This window comes from Oryctolagus cuniculus, chromosome 5 (genome assembly GCF_051225735.1).
Source record: "Oryctolagus cuniculus isolate XC-2025 breed Fujian yellow rabbit chromosome 5, ASM5122573v1, whole genome shotgun sequence".
NCBI classification, from domain to species: domain Eukaryota; kingdom Metazoa; phylum Chordata; class Mammalia; order Lagomorpha; family Leporidae; genus Oryctolagus; species Oryctolagus cuniculus.
This window is the reverse complement of record NC_142871.1, coordinates 167807413-167825545: the sequence shown is the minus strand read 5'-3', so window position 1 is coordinate 167825545 and position 18133 is coordinate 167807413. Positions and strand designations below refer to the sequence as shown.

The 18133-nt window shown below is 43.4% G+C and overlaps 1 long non-coding RNA gene across 3 annotated transcripts in view; it reads left to right on the top strand.

Moving 5' to 3' along the window:
• LOC127493224 (uncharacterized) overlaps positions 1-18133 on the top strand; it is a 56172-nt gene that overhangs the window by 4240 nt on the left and 33799 nt on the right. The window contains exons 2-3 of one of the 3 annotated variants that reach the window (XR_016234387.1): positions 7241-7282; positions 9664-10308. The exons of 1 other annotated variant lie outside the window; for it this stretch is intronic. This is a non-coding gene — a long non-coding RNA (uncharacterized LOC127493224). Of the gene's footprint in view, positions 1-7240; positions 7283-9663; positions 10309-18133 lie in introns of those variants that run through there. One more of the 3 variants, XR_016234386.1, reaches the window with a different exon arrangement.

Sequence of the window (18133 nt, the reverse complement as noted above, 5' to 3'; positions counted from 1 at the left end):
GTGGCGAGTAAACTGCCGTGAGCATTCGTGTACATTTTTGTGTGCGAACCTAAGTTTTATTTTTGCCAAAGAGTGTAGTTTCTAGGTCCTAGGTGATTGCATGTTTAGTTTTCTTTAAAAACTGCCGAAGTGTTTTCTTGCAAGGATTTGTAACGTAATTTTCTGTGATAAATCCATGTCTGCTTGAAATTTCTATACTGATTTCCATGTCCAGCTCTAAACCTTGGCCTTCTGCCTTCCCAATTGGCTCTCTTATCCATGAAACTGGTGATGCTGACCTGATTATACGGACAAGATTCACACTTCAGATTCAGTACTCTTAACTCAAGTTTAAAGGCCAAGAAGATGGTCACAGGACTGCGTTAGGGTTGAGAGAGAGAGGCTGGCACAACAGACTACAAACAGGGAAATAGAGGCCACCTCCTTTTTAGCTTCCCTTCACTTCAGGATTTATATCAATTTTCCAGTTGAGGAAATAATCAGGATAGAAGCACTGGATCTTTAAATAAAACCTTGTAAAATTCCAACTCAGTTGGGTACAAAGGAACTGACATCCCTGTTTTTCCATTGGAATAGAATTACATTTCATGAATCTGTTTCCCTAGAATGCATAACAGAAGCAACGGGGTTTTAGAAACAGAATGGAATCTATCTCCTCAACTTTGGAATACACACGACAAATCTTTGGATGATGTGATTATGTAGTCAACATAACTGAATACATTTAATTCCCTCACATCTTCATTCATTTAATTTTTTATCAGCTGTCTGCCTTCAGGTACTATAACAATATATAACAAACAAATTGGAATATAACAAATAAGTCTGAGCCCTGGATCCCACAGTTACTTCTATCTCTAGAAGGGTGTGTGTGTTCTTAAAGTCACTTTGTCTCCAGCTCCTTAGATTTTTAACTTTCAACTGTTGGACCAATGATTTCAAGCTAAAAAAAACTATTCATTGGGAAGGTTTTCCATTCTAGTAATCTTGATTTCTCAATGCACACAAACCCAGGTAGCAAAGCTTTGGACTCACTGATGTACTGTCTAATTACAGTCTCCTCTCAAGGAACACAGAATTGTTTTTCCATTAGTGGCATCAAATCCAGAAGGAAACAGTATGTGAAGCTCTGAGTCCGCCTTGGCTCCCATTTTCAGCTTTCTCCTCTCAGGACTTGAGAACAAATACCTGCCCACCAGTCCTTTTGTGGCATGTCTTAAAGCCTTACTCAATAAAAGTGAATCTACAGTAACTTAAAATGCTAGAGATGAAGTAATACATTGTTCTTTAAATTAGATGAGGTAATAAAACACCCTTGAGTGCCGCTGGAAACTTTCCAGCTCCTGGCTACTTGTCTGATCCTTATAATATGTCAGAATTGCCTCAAGGTTAAGATATTGGTCTCAATTTTAATTCTAAGCATCTACTGCCAGAGAAACCTTACCGTTTTGTACTAACATGTTTAAAATATTCAAGATGCTGTCATAAATCTCAAACTGTTCCAGGCTGAGTCCACTTGAACTAGTAATGGCTTCCAATATGCCTTCCAGTACTTTGATGCCTAGAAGAGGTCTTGGCTAGGGGCCTAATCTGCACAGCTAACAAAGGAAGCTAGGATTATAAAGGCAAGCACCTTGAATCCTATACACTGGAGAATTTGCTAGACCTCCTTAGAGAAACAGTAAAGAGCATGTTGATCCTAATGATTTTTTTTTTAATTTTTTTTGACAGGCAGAGTGGACAGTGAGAGAGAGAGACAGAGAGAAAGGTCTTCCTTTGCCATTGGTTCACCCTCCAATGGCCACCGCGGCCAGCGTGCTGTGGCCGGTGCACCGCGCTGAGCTGAAGGCAGGAGCCAGGTGCTTCTCCTGGTCTCCCATGGGGTGCAGGGCCCAAGCACTTGGGCCATCCTCCACTGCACTCCCTGGCCACAGCAGAGAGCTGGCCTGGAAGAGGGGCAACTGGGACGGAATCCGGCACCTCGACCGGGACTAGAACCCGGTGTGCCAGCGCCGCAAGGCGGAGGATTAGCCTAGTGAGCCTCGGCGCTGGCCAATCCTAATGATTTTTTTTTTAAAATGACTCCCCCCTTCCCACCAAGACAGAGCCTCTGTCCATTCCTAGGAGGTAAGCCTTAGGGAATTCCCCCAGGACATGAGAGTGCTGAAGAGCATCCGGTCTCTATCCTGGGTTGTGTCCTAATTGTTAGAAGACAGACTGTCGATATTAATGTGGATGGTTTCCTTAGATAATCCTCAGAAGCAGCTCTAGAGTAATTTGTTCCAACTTCTCAAACTGTAAACCCTAAAACAAAACAAAACAAAAACTACTTTTCTTGAACCTCATCAAAAAGCAGCACAGGTGAGGACAAAACATTCCTCCAGGAAGCAACAAAGATGAAAGTGGCAAAATCAATATCAGTTGTGCTCCTGGAAAAAAATGACTGCCACAGCAAATAGTCATCCTAGCACACATTGACTCCCAATGCATGAGTATTCAGCAAATGTTCAGGGAAATGAGCATGAGGTGGCAAATCCTGGTGAGTGTAGAGCCATGTATAATTCCTTTCCCCTAGCCAGTGAAGGACTGGGCCAGACCGTTGATTCAACTCCAGGTACTGAGAAATGATGGGTGGAATGATTCTACGAGTCCCTCCTGCCTACTTCCAATGGGAAGTATCCTTAGCTTAGTACTGATGGCTTGCTGCCTTTCCTGGCTGAGATCCAACCAGATCCTGCTGGATTGCTGTATAACAAATTGCTCATATTCTATGGATCAGTTATTAGGCAGGACTCTGCTGGGCAGCTTTTCTGTCCCTCAAAACATCAACTGAGGTTGGCGCCGGCATCCCATATGGGCACCGGGTTCTAGTCCCGGTTGCTCCTCTTCCAGTCCAGCTCCCTGTTGTGGCCCGGGAGTGCAGTGGAGGATGGCCCACGTGCTTGGGCCCTGCACCTGCATGGGAGACCAGGAAGAAGCACTTTGCTCCTGGCTTCAGATCGGTGCAGCACCGGCCGTGGCGGCCATTTGGGGAATGAACCAACGGAAGAAAGACCTTTCTCTCTGTCTCTGTCTATAACTCTACCTGTCATATTAAAAAAAAAAAATCAACTGAGGTTACTTGGTGATATTCAAGTGGTGGCTAATATGGTCTAAAAAGGCTTCATTCACAGGCTGATGCCTTGGTGGGAAAGGCTGAAGGCTAGACTCATCTGAAGCCTCTCTCTTCATCTGGCATCCTCATATGGTTCTTTCAGCATAGTAGACAGCTTACATGAGTACAGGGTGTCAGATCTACCAAGAGTAACGATTTTTTTTTTTTTTTTTTGGACAGGCAGATTTAGAGAGAAACAGAAACAGAGAGAAAGGTTTTCCTTCCGTTGGTTCACCCCCAAAATGGCCACTACGGCCGGTGCTCTGTGCCGATCTGAAGCCAGGAGCCAGGTGCTTCCTCCTGGTCTCCCATGCGGGTGCAGGGCCCAAGCACTTGGGCCATCCTCCACTGCCTTCCCGGGCCATAGCAGAGAGCTGGACTGGAAGAGGAACAACTGGGACAGAATCCGGTGCCCCAACCAGGACTAGAACCCAGGGTGCCTGCACCGTAGGCCGGATTCTAAAAGACAAAGGAAGAAACTGCCAGGCTCCTTGTGGTTAGCTTTGAAGTCCTGGCACATCACTCTCATCACATTCTTTTGGTCAAGAAACTGTAAGACCAGTCCAAACTCAAAGAGAAGGCGTTAAGTTCCATCCCTTGTTGTGAGGAGCATCGTGAATATACGGAGAGAGAAGGAGCTGATAGTGGCCTGCTTTGAAATCTCTCTGTCTCAGATCATTCTTGGGCCACTCAATTCACATCCCTTCCTCATGCAAAATATACTCACCCCTTGCATTAGTTTTCTGTGCTGTATGACAAATTACCACGGACTTAACAGTCTTAACAATACACAGAAATCTGGTCACAGCTTAACTGGGCCCTCTGCTTGGGCTCTCGCATCACTGCAGTCAAGATGTCAGCTTAGTTGATTCTCATCTGGAGTCTGATGGGAAAAATCTGCTTCCAAGTTCATTAGCTTAGTGGCAGAATTCATTGTCATGGATATAAGACTGAAGGCCTTAGCTTTCTGGTAATACTCAGAGGCCTGCCCTGGGTCCTAGAGACTACTTGCAGTTCCATCCTATGACCAACATGACTACTCACTTCCTCAAGACAGTGATGAAAATCTCAATCCAATAAGTTAAGATGGGGGCCTTATGCAACGCGACCTGATGAAGAGACTAACATCTCATTGCCTTTGCCATATTCTGTTGGTTAAAAGCAAGTTATGGGGGGATCTCAGGGAGGTATAAACACTAGGGAATTATTGACCCTAAGTCCTTCCTATCACATTTTCTCTCTGAATACTATACATTTGATGGTTTAAACAAAACATTATCGTTGTTATCCATCGTAGTTGCCTGAGTTAGTTGGGACATTGTCTTTTGGGATTATGCTTCTTGTTGCAATCTTATGACACTTGGAGCTGGAATCATTTACAGGTTTGACTGATCTAGAAGTCCAAGACAGGGGTTAGTGCTGTGGCATAGTGGGTAAAGCCACTGGCTGCAAAACTAGCATCCTATATAGGCACCAGTTCATGTCCCAGCTGCTCTACTTCTGACCCAACATTCCACTAATGGCCTAGGGAAAGCATGAAAAGATGGGTCCAGTGTTTGGGCCCCTGCCACCCTTGTGGGAGACCCAGATGAAGCTCCTGGCTTTGACCAGGCCGAGTGCTGGCCATTGTAGCCATCTAGGGAGTGAACTAGTAGATGAAAGATTTCTCATCTCTCTGTCTCTCCCTCTTTTTCTCTATCTCTGACTTTCAAAATAAATAAACAAATCTTAAAAAAGTAGAAGTCCAAGATGTCATCTTCATCCACATTTTTCAAGTCTTAGAAGGGCTAACTGGGAAGCAAGGACAAGAATGGGCATTTTACTCTCTCCTCTCTAAGATTTACTTATTTACTTAAAAGGCAGAGTGACAGAGAAAAAGAAATCTTGTTTGCCCCCATATGCCCACAACAGCTGGGACAAGGCCACGCCAAAACCAGGAGCCAAGAACTCCATCTGGGTCTCCCATGTGACTGGCAGGAACCCAAGCACTTGGGCCACCATCTGCTGCCTCCCAGGAATCTTAGCAGGACGCTGGGTCAGAAGCAGAAGCCCAGGTGAGACCCAACCCCAGGCATGGGACGTAGGCATCCCACGGGGTGTTCAAACTGCTGTACCTCGTGCCTCATGAGCATTTCTTTATCTTCCTGTAACTCCATCACAGTGTGGGAATCTCATAAGTAGTTGGATTGTTACAGGAATAAGCATTCCAGCAACCCCAGGTGGAAACTGAATGGCTCCATATGGTCTAAACTCAGAAGTCATGCAGTAATTTCAGTCACTGCTGTGGTCTGGATGTGGTTTGTGTCCCTGAAGCATTCACATGTTGAAACTGAATCCTCACTGTGAGGTATTAAGAGGGTATAAAGTTAATACAATTATGGTGTTTAGAGATAGAGCCTTTGGGAGGTGAAGAGGATTAGAAAAGGTCACCGTGGCAGAGTTCTCATGATTAAATACCAGCGGTTTTCTAAGAAGAGAAAGAGACCAGAAGACAGGCACACGTGGTATTCCTTGTCTTTTGCCATGTGATGCCCCCTACTTCCTTGCAACTCTGCCAAAAAGACTGTCACGAGATTTGACCCCTTGATCATGGACCAGAACAGTAAGCCAAAATAAACCTCTTTTCTTTATAAGTTAGACTGCCTCTGATATTTGGTAATAGCAATGAAACATGGACTAACACAGTCACTTTCTGTTGATCAAAAGCAAGTCACAAGGCTAGCTCAGCTTCAAGGAATGGGGACTCTAGCATGAACCTAGAAGGCATGGCTCATTTTTTTTTTAAGATTTTATTTATTTATTTGAGAGGCAGAGTTACAGAAAGAAAGAGAGACAGAAAGAAAAGTCTTCTATCTACTAGTTCACTCCCCAAATGGCCACAATGGCCAGAGCTGGGCCAGTCCAAAGCCAGGAACCAGGAGTTGCTTCTGGGCCTCCCACATGGGTGCAGGGGCTGAGGCATTTGTGCTATCTCACACTGCTTTCCCAGACCACTAGCAGGAAGCTGGATCAGAAGTGGAGCAGCTGGGACTCGAACCTGCACCCATAAGGGATGCCAGTGCTGCAGGCAGACTGAGGCCACTGTGCCACAGTGCCAGCCCCTCAATGCATTCTTATAGACACTTCTCTCCAAGCAACCAAATACTGACAGCCATAGTGCAAGAATGTATTTGCTTTTTAAAAAATGTATTTGAGATACAGAGAGAGAGAGACAGAAATGCTATCTGTTCATTTACTCTTCAAATGCCTGCAATGGCCAGGGTAGAGCCAGACTGAAGTTGGGAACTGAGAACTCAGCCTAGGTCTCCTATGGGTAAAAGGGACCCAGCTACTTAAACCATCACCTGCCACCTCCTAGGGAGAACATTAGCAGAAAACTGGGAGTGGAGCTAAGACTTGAATCCAGGTATTCTGATATGAGATGTGGACATCCCAACCAGTGGCCTAACCTCTAGGCCAAATGACCATTTCAATAGCAGAAGAAGTTTAATGGTCACTAGGAATCTACAGTCATCTAACACCTTGCCAAGGCAAGTGTTGGGTCTTTAGAACTTTCTGTTTGGAAGTTTACCCTTTAACTATTCTCACTGAGACCAAGCAACCCGAGAGAACAAGCATGTTGTTTTGTTTGTTATTTTTACTCATGTAACGTTCAAACATTGCTATACTTTGAATGTTAGAATCTTAATCTCCAATGCAACAGCATAGGGATTGTGGCCTAAAAGGAGATGTTTAAGTAACAAGAATTCTGCCCTCATGAATGGATTAATACTTAAATAAAAAAGGCTTTTGGGATGTGGGCTGTCTCTCTTAAGGTCTTTTTCCATATGAGGACATCTTGGACCAAGGACTGGATCTGTTGGCATCTTGACCTTGGACTTTGCAGTCTCTAGAACCAAGAGAAATAAATTTATGTTTTTTATAAGTCACCCAGTCATTAGTATTATGTTATACCAGCACAAATTGGCCAAGACAAACATTCTTCCCTTGTTTAAGCCTACCTTGGTATGAGAGAACCAAAAATATAATTTAGGGAATTTACCCATAATTATCCCAAACTGGATGTTGTCTCTGTCTTTTCTACAGATCATTACCAAGCCCAGAATTGGAGTCAAATGACCTTTTGTGGTGAGTAGTAGACCCCAGCGCTACAGAAATACCACAAACTCCTGACTTGAAATAGACATTCATTTTCTCACAGTTCTGGAAACCGGAAGTCTGATATCAAGATGTCAGCAGGGCAGGTTCTGTCCGAGGGCACGAGGGCAGTACTTTCCTCACCTCTTCCAGCTTGGAGATACCCCCCCCAATATCTGTCTCTGTGGTCACATGATGTTCTCCCTGTGTGTGCTTGTGTGCAAATTCCCTCGTTTTATAAGAATACTGGATTTGGGGTCCACACCACTCATTTAAATTTAATTACATCTACAAACAACTTATTTCCAAATAAGGCTACATTTATGGGTGTCAGAGTTATGAGTTAGACACATATCATCTTCGAGGACTCAATCCAATGCATGACAGGCAAGTCTATCATCTTCGAGGACTCAATCCAACGCATGACAGGCCAGTCTATTGAAGCCCTCATGTGGTCGTGAACATCACCCTCAATTGGCAGCACAAGATCAGATCTGGACAGACTGCACTTACATGTGGAGCTGGCTTTATGTGGAAGAAGGAGAACATAAAAAGAACCGGAGTAAGTTTTGAGGAAAGGAACTTCTCTTGGGTTGCCAGGGAAATCATGAGGCCTAAAAGAAAGTCTTTTCTATATTAGCTCTTACAGTTTGGCTGTCGTTGAAAGAAACACTGCGTGTATTGTTTTCAGTATTTCTCACAATCCTACATGGTAGGAATTATCTCTATTTTCTAGATAAGGGAGTTGGAAGTTAGGTTAACTGCTTAAAGGTTATTCAGTAAATAAATGTCAGAGCCAGGAAAGAAACTCAACTCTGTCTAAAAGCAAAGTCCATGCTCCTTTCATTCGTGAAAGCAATTCTTTGCTAAGTTAACAAATAATTACTGTTTGCCCACCATATGTCAAGTACTGCACTCCAGGGTGTGTCAGTGGCCTTCAGCAAAGGAAGTTACAGTTTACATTTCCACTTACACGATGGTCCAGCCATGCCCAGCACTGGCTGTTCAGTTTGGAATTCTTTAAAATCAGATGGTGAAAGTGGCACGCTGCTCTAATTTGCATGCTTTTGGTTATCTCTCCCAATTGTTCTCTCACCATTTCTATTTCTTTTTCTCTAAATTGCCTTGTCATATGTGTTGTCCACTTTCGTCTTAGGCTGTTTATCTTCTTGAAGATTTGTTGAGAGGTCAGTCTTGTAGTGCAGTGGGTTAAGTTGCCACCTGTAACACCAACATCCCATATGAGTGCCACTTCTGATCCAGCTCCCTGTAATTGTGCCCGAGAAGGCAGTGGAAGATTGAATGCTTGGACCCCTGTACCCACGTGGGAGACCTGGATAGAGTTCAAGGCTTCTGGCTTCAGCCCAGACCAACCTCAGCTGTTATAGCCATTTGGGGAGTGAATTAGCAGATGGAAGATTCTCTCTCTCCCTCTCTAACTCTACCTCTAACTCTAACTCTAACTCTACCTTTCAAGTAAGTAAATACGTCTTTAAAAATATATTTAAAAAAGATTTGATTTGTTGAAGCCCTTTATGTAGGTTAGTATTAACACTGTCATTTTATACAAGGGAACTTCAGTTTGTGGAAAATATGTTTATTTTAGTACAAAAAACTTTTGAAGTACATGCACAGTTTTTTGAAAATATATATTTTCCATAAACTCTTTGAAGAGATCATGTTACAAATATTTCCTCGCATTAAGTCATTCTGCACGTTGCTTTGTTTCTAGTAATTTAATTAAAAAGATATTGCCATAGCAAGATTATAGAACTGCCCCTATATTTCTAATGTGTTTGTATTTTTATATAAAATGTAATAAAATGTGTCTTTTCTCAAGTTTATAGTCAAATATCTCAAACCATTCTCTTTATTTATTCCTTACTAATTTGAAATTTTTTAAAGATTTACTTATTTATTTATTGGAAAGGCAGAGTTACAGAGAAGCAGAGGTAGAGGCAGAGAGAGAGACAGAGAGATCTTCCAGATCTGAAGCCAGAAGCAGGAGCTGCTCCTGGGTCTCCCATGTGGGTGCAGGGGCCCAAGCATTTGGGCCTGCTCTCCCAGGCCATAGCAGAGAGTTGGATCAGAAGTGGAGCTGCCGAGTCTCAAACCGGCTCCCACAAGGGATGCCGGCACTGCAAGTGGTGGCTTTACCTACTACACCACAGCACTGGCCCCACTAATTTAAATTTGGAAGTGGAGCAGTCTGGATTCTAACTGGTATCCATATGGGATGCTGGTATCTCTGGTTTTACCTGCTATACCACAATGCTGGCCCTGAAACTCTTTTTAATGTAGTAGCTTTTTAAAAAAATTGTCACATTTTCTGTACTATGGTACTTCATTTACAAATTTCTTTTCATTTATAGCACAGCAGTTTAAACCACTACTTAGGACGCGGCATCCCATATTAAAGGGCCAGTTCAAGTCCTGGCTACTCCACTTCTGATACAACTCCCTGCTAATGTGCCTGGACAAACAGCAGATGACGGCTCAAGTACTTGAGTCCCTGCAACCCACGTGGGAGACCAGTATGGAGTTCCTGGCTCCTGGCTTCAGCCTGACCTAGCCCTGGCTGCTGTAGCAATTTGAAGAATGAACCAACAGATGGAAAATATTGCTCTTTCACTGTGTCTGTCTCTGTGTGTGTGTGTGTCATTCAAATAAATAAGTCTTAAAAAATTTGTATTTATGTGAAATTAGCATTTTCTATTCTAAGAAAAATAAGAATCTTCTTGTCAAATTTTTTCCTCTGGGAAATTTTTCTGTTGCTTTGGAGGAAGAATAACATTTAATGTGTAGATTAATATAAAATACTCATTTAATATTAATATTTATAGAATTGTTATTTATTAAAGACTTCAAAGTATTTTTGATAAAGTCATATTTTTCTTCTTAGATTTATGCCAAGTTTTTGTAATTTCTATGTTACCTTTGTGAATTGAAACTTATTTTTTCTTATATTTCCTATTGATTCTTGCTAGAAAATAAAAAAAAAAACAAATTATATATTCCCACATCTTCATTTGTTTTTTCTTCACACTGTTGCATTTTGGCATAATTTGATCTTTAAATCTTTCTGAAGGTTCTTTCTTCTAATCAGTGCTCCTTTCTGTGGCTTTCCACTTTTGTCACAGATTTACTTTATATGAAGTATATATATTTTATATATACTTTATTTTTTAGAGCAGTTTTTAAGATTTTATTTATTTGCAGGGCAGAGTACAGAGTAGCGTAGGAGGAAGAGAGAGACAGAGAGAGGTCTTCCATCCACTGGTGCACTCCCCAAATGTCTGCAAAGGCCAGAGCTGGGCCAGGCCAAAGCCAGGAGCCAGGAGCTGCATCCAGGTCTCCCACGCAGTGCAGGGACCCAAGCACACTCCAGATGCATTAGCAGGGAGCTAGATCGGAAGTGGAGCAGCCAGGACTCAAACTGTAGCTCATCTAGGATTGTCGGCATTGCAGGAGGCAGCTCAACCCACTACACCGCAATGCTGACCCCTGTTTTTGGTTTTTATTAGCATAACTTTAAATCATCCAAGACATAGAGTGGACCAAATATCACTCGTGTTTGTTGACATTCCCAACCAACAATGTTTCTGAAACTTTCCCTTAATGCTTCGTTTATGTCACACAAGTCAATCCTGAGAAAACCCATGAAACTCGTCTGCAGGAGAAAGCTATCCATTTTTAAACCACAGGATTTCAAAAACTAGTAGTGCTGAGTGAATAACATTAAATGAAGAGGAGTCTCATCGAAAATATGAAAAATGTGTGCTTTAAAATGTGTCGTCTTGGCCGGCGCCGCGGCTCAATAGGCTAATCCTCCGCCTAGCGGCGCCGGCACACCGGGTTCTAGTCCCGGTCGGGGCGCCGGATTCTTTCCTGGTTGCCCCTCTTCCAGGCCAGCCCTCTGCTGTGGCCAGGGAGTGCAGTGGAGGATGGCCCAGGTGCTTGGGCCCTGCACCCCATGGGAGACCAGGAAAAGCACCTGGCTCCTGGCTCCTGCCATCGGATCAGCGCAGTGCGCCGGCTGCGGCGGCCATTGGAGGGTGAACCAATGGCAAAGGAAGACCTTTCTCTCTGTCTCTCTCTCTCACTGTCCTCTCTGCCTGTCAAAAAAAAAAAAAAAAAAAAAAAAAAGTGTCGTCTAACCAACGGCAAAGGAAGACCTTTCTCTCTGTCTCTCTCTCTCACTGTCCACTCTGCCTGTCAAAAAAAAAAAAAAAAAAAAAGTGTCGTCTAAGAAAGGGTATTGCAACTTTTCAAAAGCTCCTGCCTGTCATTTTCAAAACCCCTGGAAACAATTCACAGAAAGGGCAGTGAGAAAGTAAAGGGCAGGCATTCTACAGGATTTACTCACAGTAGCGTGCATCCCACTCTGCCAGGCTGGGAATTCCATTTATATTTGCAAAGTGTATAGGAACCTCTTTAGAATTCAGTATAAACCTTTGATGGTATTTAGAGAAAAGGAAAGGGGAAAAAAAAACCATGAAAAAGCAAAAAACGGAAAGAGAAAATTCAAAGTGAATGGAAACTCTTACTCAGTTAAAAAATTTCACACCTCTCTAACTGCCTTTTTCTACCTCCTGATTCAAAGCTCCAAGGCAATGTAAATGCTAGAAATTGGTGTTTCCTGGGAAAGCCTTCTTAGGTTATGCTAAACCAAAACAGATCTAAATTCAGGCTGTGGAGAAAGGAGGCCACCGTTGGCTTTACCAGCTCCTCAGGACTGGCATTGGACTTTTTGAACACACCCAGCACACACTGCAGATATTCAGTAAATACTTACCTAGTGGGTCTTGACGAGAAACAGATAATGCCGCTCTTCTAACTAGTCGTTCTGTTTTATGGAGGTAGCTTAAAAATTAATCCATTTGGATTATGACATTCAAGGTCAAGAATGCTCTTTCGTCCCCGCTCCGTATTCCTGGAAGGCTTTTTCAGCTTATTGTCCTCACTCCTGCCTGCATAAAATGCAGAGACTAGTCACCAAAATGACTGCAAAAATAAAGAACTAAACCAAGTGCTCCTATTAAAACTTATTTTAAAAAAATCATTGAGTTGAGGGAAGAGGAGTCCTCTTTAGTTTTCTCTTCATTTCAGGGCTGTAGGCAAAATGCTGAGCAGGTTTCTTTTTGCAGAAGTCCAAGAAAGACAAAAGAGACAAACTTAAATTTTGATAGAATATTTTACTTATTTAACTTTCACTCAGCCAGTCTTTAAAAGTTCCTACTGCGTTCCATGCATTGTGATACCTAGTTGTTAATACTGATGATGTTGACGGTCAGGATGCATCACCCTAAAATATGACTGTGGGAGACCTGAATACACACACACACACACACACCACCCCAAAAATATACCTTATTGGCATATTGATTATTTTGAGCTGTTAATTTGCGAAACTGTGGACACAGGACTGGCTCTGAACAGTTGTCCTTCTGTAGAGAGAAATTTCCATCCATAAAGGAAACTTTTCATTAGTGAGCTTGCTGACCAGGAAGAAAGCTACTTCCACAGAACACTCTCACCTAGGAGACTCTTATCTGCATCGAAAAGTCACTTTCATTCAACATAACATTTTTTTTTCTCTCCCCACCCTCCATTATGTGTTCCACCACCGACCCCGAGAAGCCCTCAACCCCCTTTCCTGTCTGTATAGCTTGGGATACTCTATAAGCTCCGATCATCTGGCCCTCGGTAAGTCTCATATCTATGTGGGACTCCTGTGTGTATGCACATGATTAACATATTTTTCTCTTGTTAATCTGTCTCACACCGATGTAACTTGTAGTCCATTTAAAGAAGGTGAAGGCTGGCGAGAAGGTGCTTGTCCCTCCCCTGCGCTGGCCTTGCTGGTTGAGTAGGCTCCCAAGGGAATACAGTATGGGTCTTTCCAGGCGTTCAGCAAGAAGTGAGACTACGCCCTTCTGGAGGGATTAGAGGCAAAGAGGAAATGGACAGGTTAGCACTCCAAGTGCCTACTCTGGCTCCAGTTCCACACTTATCACAGATTGCAGAATTGAAAACCCTGTGACATTCTGACTTAGGTGGTGATAAAAAAAAATCATATCATGAAAAAATGTTAAAGGGTGAAATGAAATGACCCATTCTGTTACCAACCTTCCAGGAATGAGAGGTAAGTTAAAAATTAGTGAAGAAAAATACAATATGGTTTAGTGAATTAGCCTTAACTATAACTATCATAATGAACCTTAGAGTGAAACCCTTGTTATTCCTTGGAATACCTGTAAGATACAGAATTCATTGGGTGTGAACTTATTGCAATCCTGAAAGCTGGGTCAAGAGACATTGCTAGACCCAACAGTTCCTTTCGTTTGTATGTGTTTTTAAAGATTTAGTTGTTGGGGCTGGCATTGTGGTGTAGCAGGTAAATCTGTTACCTATGACACCAGAACTACATTCAGGCACCAGTTAATGTCCCAGTTCCTCAGCTTCTGATCCAGGTCCCTGGTAATGGCCTGGGAAAGCAGTGGATGATGACCCAAGTGTTTGTGTCCCTGGTCCCTGCCACCCACATAGGAGACCCTCACTCCTAACTTTCCGCTGGCCCTTCACTGGCTGTTGTGGACACCTGAGGAGTGGACCAGCAGGTGGAAGATTTCTCTCTCTCTCTCTCTGCAACTCTGTCCAAATATATACATCTTTTGGGGGCAGTACTGTGGTGTAGTGAGTAAAGCTGCCGCCTGCAATGCCAGCATCCCATATGGGCGCTGGTTTGGGTCCCAGGTGTTCCACTTCTGATCCAGCTCTCTGCTATGGCCTAGGAAAGCAGTGGAAGATGGCCCAAGCATTTGGGCCCCTACACCCATGTAGGAGACCCGGAGGAAGCTCCTGGCTCCTGGCTTCAGATTGGCCCAGCTCCGGCTGTTATAGCCATTTAAGAAGTGAACCATTGGATGGAAGACTCCCCCCCCTCTGCCTCTCTGTAACTCTGCCTTTCAAATAAATAAATCTTTAAAAATAAATAAATAGATATACATCTTTTAAAAAATGTATATATTTATTTAAAAGGCAAAGGCAGCACAAGAAAGAGAGAGAGATGGAGGGAGAGACAGAGATCTTCCATCTGCTGGTTCACTCCCAAAATGACCACAACAGCCAAGGCTGGCCAGGCTGAAACCAGGAGCCAGGAAGTCCATCTGGGACTCCCATGTGGTTGGCAGGGACCCAATACTTGGGCCATCATCCACTGCTTTTCTAGGCATATTAGCAGGGAGCTGGATCAGAAGATGGGCAGCTAGGATTTGTCAGTGCTCCGCAATGAGATACTGGTGTTGCAAGTGCTGAGTAGACAATAAGGACGTTGGATGGGTCATTGGATGCTGAAGTTGGCAATTCATGGAATGATGGAGAGCCAGGAAGGAGCAGCAGTGACTGGAAGGCCAGGTAAGGGCAGCAACAGAGAGCAAATGAGATGGTGGGTATTCAGCTGACTTGAGAGTCGAAGCCGTGAGAGCCTTGAGAGGCCGGAGGAAGAGCAGCCGTGGGTGCAAAAAGGACGTCTGCTTTTAGGCTCCTGGAGTGAGGGCACAGCAGGGAAGAGCAGCACCACCAGAGAAAGCTAAGTTTCAGAAAGACCAACCAGGAAAAGGGATGCTCGGGAAAAGGTGGAAGATACGTGGGATTTAGAGCTGACTGTGTTTTTCAGACCAGAGCTTCTCGAACTTTAATGTGCAGCCATGTCACCTGGGGGTCTTGTTAAAACCACAGAATCTGATCCAGTAGGTCTTGAATGACATCTGACATTGTGTGTGTGTGTGCGTGCACGTGTGTGTGTGTGTGTGTGTGTGTGAAGATTTATTTTTATTTGAAAGATAGAATGACAGAATGAGAGAGAGAGAGAGAGAGAGAGAGAGAGAAGGAAAGAGAAACTGATTCAGACTCCAAATTCCACAATGGCCAGGCCTAAAGCCTGGAACCTGGAACTCTCTCTGGGCCTCATACATGGTGGCATCTTCCTCTGCTTTCCCAGGTGGATTAGCAGGGAGCTGGACTGGAAGTGGAGCAGCCAGGACCTAACTTGGTGCTCCTATATGGGATGCTGGTGTGTTGCAAGCAGCAGCTTAACGTGCTGCACCACAACACCGGCCCCAAGATTGTGTATTTCCAACAAGGTTCTAGGTAATGCTGCCCGTGGTGGGCTGTGGACCACGATTAGAACTCCCAGACCCCGAATGTGGCTCATGTGAATTGAGATGTGCTATTAAGTGTTAAACACACACTGAGTCTGAGGACTAAATATAAAATAAAAACATTTCGTTAGTAATATCTATATTGATTATGTTGTAGACATATTGTTTATGTCCCTCCCCCAGATTCATATGTTGAAATCCTGAATCCTGGGGTGGGTGCCACGGCTTTGCAGGTTAAGCCACCACCTGCACCTCCAGCACCTCATATGGGTGCCAGTTCAAGTCCCAGCTGCTTCATTCCCAATCTAGCTCCCTACTAATGCACCTGGGAAACAGCAGAAGATGGCTCTGCACTCATGTGGGAGACCTAAAAGAAGCTCCTGGCTCCTGGCTTCAGATAGGCTCAGCTCCAGACATTGCAGCCATTTGGAGAGTGACCCAGCAAATGGAAGATCTCTCTCTCTCTCTCTCTCTCTCTCTCTCTCTTTCTCTCTCCCTGTAACTCTGCCTTTCAAATGAATAAATAAATAAATATTTTTTAAAAAGAAAGAAAAAACTGTAACCCCCAATGTGCAGGGATTAAGGATTAGGGCCTTTGATCTTGGGCAGATGACTAGGCCAGGAGGGTGGAATCCCTCTTGAATAGAATTAGTGCCTTTATGGATGCTTCAAAATGCTTGTAGAAAAGAAAATTAAAATAAGTTTATTTTGATACCAAAAGTGTTTGAAATTCATGCATACAGGAAGTCTTCCAAGTTCACAGAAAATATATATTATAAAAAATTATGTATGGGTTTCCAAAAATTTTGACACCAAATCAAATATATATTTTAATTCCAAATTGAAAGACACAGAGAGATCTTCCATTTACTGGTTCACTCCCTAAATACCCACAATAGCCAGGGTTAGGCCAGGTTGAAGCCAGGAACCAGGAACTATTCAGGTCTCCTATGTGGGTGGCTGGGACCCAAGTACCTGAGCCATTCATTATCTGCTATCACCCAGGGTCCACATTAACCAGGATCCACATTAAGTTGGATCAGAAACAGAGGGGCTGAGACTTGAACCAGGCACTCTGAAATAGGATATGGACATCCCCAGCTATGACTTAACTGCTGCCCCAAATGTTGGTCCCCAGTTTTCCACAAACTTTTTGAATTACCCTCATAAAAGAGACCCCAGACTGTTCTCTGGCCCTCTTCCCACCATGGAAGGAGAGGTCCCTTAGCAAGACCAATCAGAATGGCATTCTGAACTCAGACCTCTACCCTCCAGAACTGTGAGAAATAAATGTTTGTTTTTCAAGCCACTCAGGTAACTGTAATCTGTTGTGGCAGCCCAAACTAATTCAAGTTACATATTCAAATGATAATATTTTGGATATGGTGAATTAAAGTACATTATAAACAATTTTACCACTTTCTGTTTACTATCCAGTGGTAATAAGAATCATATGTGTGATTTCCACTATCTTTCTCTCATCTAGTGCTATCCCCTGGACATGTGGGAGGCTGAAAGAGTGAGGAAGGAAGTCAGATAAAAAGTTGTGGGGGCTGGTGTTGTGGCCCAGTGGGTTCGACTGCTGCTTGTGATGCTGGCATTCCAGATCAGAGTGCTGGTTTGAGTCTTGGCTACTGTGCTTCCAAAAGAATATTCCTGCTAATGTGCCTGGGAAGGACTGCAGAAGATGCCTAAGTACTTGGGTTTCTGCCAATGGCATGGGAAACCCAGATGCAATTCCTGGTTCCTGGCTTCAGCCTGGCTGGTGTAGCTATTTAGAAAGTACCAGCAGATGAAAGATCTCTCTGTGTCTGTTTCTCCCTCTTTATTGCTGCTCCCTTTCAAATAAATACTAAATCTCCTTTTTTAAAAGGGCGGGGTCCCTGCTCTGTGGTATAGTGGGTGAAGCTGCCGCCTGCGGTGCCAGCATCCCATACGGGCACCGGTTTGAATTCTGGCTGCTCCACTTCCAATTCAGCTCCCTGCTAATGTGCCTGGGAAAGCAGCAGATAGATTTCTCTCCTCTCTCTCACACTACCTAATTCTGCCTTTCAAATAAATAAATAAATGTTAAAAAGGAAGGAAGGAGGGAGGGAGGAGGGAGGGAGGGAGAGAGGGAGAAGGGAGGGAGGGAGGAGGGAGGGAAGGAAGTTTGTAGCTTTTTTTTTAACTTTTATTTAATGAATATAAATTTCCAAAGTACGACTTATGGATTACAATGGCTTCCCCCCATACCGTCCCTCCCACCCGTAACCCTTTCCTTTCCCACTCCCTCTCACCTTCCATTCACATCAAGATTCATTTTCGATTATCTTAATATACAGAAGATCAGCTTAGTGTACATTAAGTAAGGATTTCAACAGTTTGCTCCCACACAGAAACATAAAGTGAAAAATAATAGATGATTTTTTTTAAATGATGATGAAATCAGATCAGACCTATTGTCATGTTTAATCTCAGTGAGAGTCAAGTTGGGAATTGATAATTTCTTTTTTTTTTTTTACAGAAGATCAGTTTAGTGTACATTAAGTAAAGATTTCAGTCGTTTGTACCCCCATAGAAACACAAAGTGAAATATACTGTTTGAGTACTCGTTATAGCATTAAGCCTCAGTGTACAGCACGTTAAGGACAGAGATCCTACATGAGGAGTAAGTGCACAGTGACTCCTGTTGTTGACT